The 4644-nt window shown below is 41.6% G+C and overlaps 1 long non-coding RNA gene across 2 annotated transcripts; it reads left to right on the top strand.

Annotated features, from left to right (window-relative positions):
- The first annotated feature begins 6 nt into the window (after positions 1 to 6).
- LOC116396919 (uncharacterized) lies at positions 7 to 3523 on the top strand. 2 transcript variants are annotated; one of them, XR_004213636.1, is made up of 4 exons: positions 7 to 97; positions 2041 to 2126; positions 2268 to 2340; positions 2971 to 3523. It is a non-coding gene; the product is annotated as an uncharacterized LOC116396919 (long non-coding RNA). The 2 variants fall into 2 exon arrangements; XR_004213635.1 differs by having other exon boundaries at positions 7 to 2126.
- Positions 3524 to 4644: the final 1121 nt, after the last annotated feature.

Consider the following 4644-nt stretch of genomic DNA (forward strand, 5'->3'; position numbering starts at 1 on the left):
GTGTGTGTGCGCGTGTGTGTGCAACCAGGTTGACAATAGCTGTTTCTGTTCTCTCTGTAGACTAGTGTTTCAGGACATTAGTGGCAGATTGCCCCAGGTAGGGTTTACACACTCTGTGTGAGAGCCAGTGTGCATCCTCCTCGTCTCCAATGACTGCGTGCTGCTAGACATTATTGACCATCTGAGATTGAAACGCCTTCTCTGTCTTCTTCTACTAACTCACTGGATTCTGACATGGGTGGAGTTGCGGAAGGGGGAGAAGAGAATTAAGTTGAAATCTGATTTTGTGACACATGTACTGCATAGAGACGTCCATTCACAAATGATCTACAGGAGAGATGGGTGTACATTTTGAGGGGAAGTTAGGTGCAGTATTGCAGGTCAATACTTGAACAGTGGGTCAATATCTTTTACCCAAATCTGCACCAGTGATTAAGTTTTCAAGTCTATTCCAAGATACATTTTGTCTTTTTTTTGGCCTCGTCCCTAGGTAAATCTAGCTTCATCCGTGAATTTATGACTTTTCATTATGTTCTTCTGGCGAGATACATTAAAACACATTTTATTACATTATTTGACATTTTCATCACACACTTTTATTCCATAATCAGAAAACATGTTCAGAGAATTGTCCACAACTGTGATGACTGAGACAAAAACAAAAAAAACAAATTACTCCATTTTTCAGGACATTTTTTTGTTATACTTTTTTTCATTGATTCACACAAACATATGAATTCTTATGTGTCAACGAGCTGCATTGCCATGATTTGAAATACAAACAGGATGCTAAATGATTAAGGCAGTAGTCAGAGGGATCAGCAGTTAATTCCGACCCCTTCCAGGAATCTCCCTATCTGTTTCACCTGTGGCATGCTAACTGAATCAATGTCGGCATGCAGACATATTGACAAGGCTGACTCATCCCCCAGACCACCCTATTTCCTCCCCCCTCTTTTTTGTGTCATCCTTAATTGCACTTCTTCTCGCTCTTTTCATCTTTTCTTCCTCAGTCAATAATTAAAACCTTTTTTTGATGTTTCAAGTGTCATCTGGCATTAGCCCCTCCTTCCTCTTCTTCTGCTCCCTTTATTATTTACTATATCTTCTTTCCTTGCTCTGTGATACTTCCTCTTCCTCACCCATTTTCTACATGCCCTCCTCTCTCTTTCCAAGCCCCCCCTGTACACGTCATCTTCCTCCACCCCGTCCTCCTTCCTCTCCCCCACCTCCCCCCCAGTCCAGCCTCCCTCCCATAGCGGCAGCTGTGTGGTCCTGAATGCGGGGACTTGGTCGTGACTGATCCTTTAGGGTAGAATGCAGCGGTGTTTGTTTTGTTTTGTTTTTATAGGGATGTTTGGCCTAATACGCTGTGCGTTCTGAGTTTGGGAAAAGCATGCTGTGTCTGTCAGTGATTGGTCACTGGCCACGTGAACGTGTGTGTGCGTGCGTGCGTGTGTGTGTGTGTGTGTGCGCCCTTTTTTTAATCCGACTGGCTGACTGTCTTCTTTCACCTGTAGTTTATTTTTTTTTGTGTCTGTTCATCAGCTGTTCATCTAAACATAAATAATGACACAATCATCTTGCCACCCCTTCCCCTTTCTTTAACAGTGTGTTTTTGGTAGGGGAACCGGGGTGGGGCACAGTTATGGTTATGAACTCTCTCTCCTTCCATGTCCAACGCACAGTGGGGGAAAAAAAATATTGCATTTTAATGTTGCACAGGGGAACATGTTTATTGTGTAGTCATGGAGGGAGAGACCCACACAGAGCCTGAGCTACATCCTTGTGAATGCCGTACTGCACCAGATTAGCCAGTTTTGCCGACTGTCTGCTTGTTAATCTTTCGCTCTCTTCTCAGCAGTTTTTTGCTCACAATGTAACCCTTTTAGATTAACTGCTAGTCTGTGTGTAGAGGAAATACAGCAAACCCTTTTAACAACGATTTACTCTTGTTTCTCCCTTCATCGTATATCTTTCTCCTCCGCCACGCACCACACCCCCTTCCAACCCTCATCGACCCTCATCGCCTCGTCACAGGGCGGATATGCAGCGTATCGTTACGCCCAGCCGACTGCGGTAGCTCCCGCGGCAGCGGCGGCTGCAGCAGCAGCTTACAGTGACAGGTGAGTGGGCCGTGCGGCACGTTTTGAAGCCTCCTCTGACAGGCCAAGAGTTACTCACATTACAGCATATTAGTCACCTTGTGCTATGAGCTATTATTATGCGACACCTCATGTTTGATGGCTTTTTTTATTTTCCAATAGCTACGGACGAGTTTACACGGCAGACCCCTACCATGCTGCGCTCAACCCGGCTGCCTACGGCGTTGGAGCCATGGTAAGTCCCTGAAGCCCGTAGGTTGTCAAACATTCAAAGGATAAGGCGAGTGCTATTCTATATTTTTGTTATTGTCAGCAATTCCCATGAAGAGCAAAACCAACAATGTGTTATACCGTCCCTTAATACTTTAGAACATCACTTTTCTGCCCTTGGCTCTCCCCAAGTTCCTACTTAAGACGTAGATATTTAAAAACAGGTCACAACCATATAGTTTTATTTTTCTTAAGTAAAAAAAATTACCCTAAAAAACAGCTGAGGGCTGTAGTTTTGAGCACACGTTATTCAAAAGGGACAAAATTGTATATATTTTTAGAAAATGTATTTAGCCATTCATTATGTTTTTAGTGCATTCAGTGTTGACATCTGGATAACAAACTGCAAAATGGGTAAATGTCTTCAGGCCCTGAAAAGGTTGAGGCTTACTGTTAACCTAACGACAATTTTTGGACAACAATGGAGGTTTGTGACACAGAGGGGTGACATATATATCAGGGTTTGGTTTTGATCTTTTTATGGAATTTATTGACAATAAGGGAAACACAGAAAATCAACAGACTGATCATTAATGACTGATGTCATTTTGAAAGGACTTTATTCACTAGATGTTTATCTTTTGTCGTTTCACAGGCCACACTGTACAGGGGAGGCTACAGTAGATTTGCCCCTTACTAAAGACACTACATTTCCCAGGAGCTCCTCTCTTCCATTGAATTTCTCTGAAAGAGCTCCCTCTGTTGTCGTGGAGGTGGACTGCACCCAGTTTTAAAGTGTGGAGTCGACTCAACAAAGATATTTCAGATCCCTCCCCAGAGCAGTCCCACGTTTTCGTATATACGCTACTACAGAAATAGAGGAATGCTGTATTAAAGACTGACAGACGGCCTTTACAGTAAAAAAAAAAAAAGAAGAAGAAAAAAAAAGACTGGCCACCTTTCCTATTGCACGGCTGTATTATAGTCCCCTCTTCTTAATCCCTCGGCACTCAGCAGCACAAGAATCGTGATGGAGCCCAGATGTTCTTCCAAAGGCTGTATGTGGATAACTGACATTTTAAACAGCTGTCAACCGTGTGTGAGGAAAAAAAGAGCTGAGTGCTGTGTGGCCTGCACGCACTCAACATTTAAGGGAAAAGGGAGGGAATGAAAAGTGTCCACAGAACGTCGGAGCGATAGGAAAGCAGGAAGGCGCATCGAAAAAGAGAAGCTTAAAAAAACCAACATTTTGAACGACGAGTCACCGATGATAAAAACACCCACCGGTGGGATTTTTATGATCCCACCTTAACGTGGGCGGATAGTAATGAGAGAGGCTTTCCATTCTCGCTGTGTTCTGGCAGAGGGGCGACTGAACACGGCGGCTTGGAGGGATGATGTGTGACGGTTTATAACGCTACAGAAATCACGTCCGAAAGCTGAAGGGAGGGAGGGTTATTAGAGCTGTTCCTTACCTCAAGTTTTCTTAGTATGTGGAAATGGTGAACCTTTAAACTTAAAATTGTTATGATATGCAAAGAAATTAGTTTAGAGAAAAAAAGTTACCAAATTATTATTATTGTAATTATTCTCATTAATATTCTTATAAAAACATTATTTTGTTTGACTCAGCAGCCACTGCTGTTATGGGGCTTGTAGATCTAACAGTGAACCTTGGGGTTAAAATCAGAAAATAAGCATCTGTATTTCAAATACTCCACCTTATGGACTATATGACACAACCATAGTCTCACATCATCCTTCTAATGCACAGGATTTCACCACACTCTGTGTGCAACCACCACTAAAACACTACAGAAAGATCCAACACTAAAACATTGTCGTCTTTAATTGATTTCTTTAGCTTTTAGATCCAAACATCATCCACCCACAACCCCGGGGTTCAAGTATTTGTTGATCCTTTAATGTAGAGATTTATTATTTGGATTTTCCCCTCATGCTCCATCTTTTATAGAGCAAAGTCCAACATTGAATGAGTCTTCCTGAAACATACTTTAGTCGGTAAATGTGTTTGAGATGCTGCCAGCAGCGATTTACTGAGCAAGAGCGAGATTCTGTCGATGAGTTAATAGAAAATATTTAAATGCAAAACAACCTTACTATTGTGCATATTTCTATACCGTTGTATTCTATATTTCCAAAACGTGGCTTTTTTTTTGGCTTTTGTTTTTGTTCCAAAGATTTGTAGAAAGCACATTTTTCTGCCGTATGTATAAATATATTATCTTTTATTGTTATTATCATAATCCTATGGCTGTCTTTATTTACTTCTTTTTCACTTTGTATGTCTTTTTATATATATATATAT

Source organism: Anarrhichthys ocellatus, unplaced genomic scaffold (assembly GCF_004355925.1).
Source record: "Anarrhichthys ocellatus isolate YVR2014 unplaced genomic scaffold, GSC_Weel_1.0 scaffold61, whole genome shotgun sequence".
In the NCBI taxonomy this organism is placed as follows: domain Eukaryota; kingdom Metazoa; phylum Chordata; class Actinopteri; order Perciformes; family Anarhichadidae; genus Anarrhichthys; species Anarrhichthys ocellatus.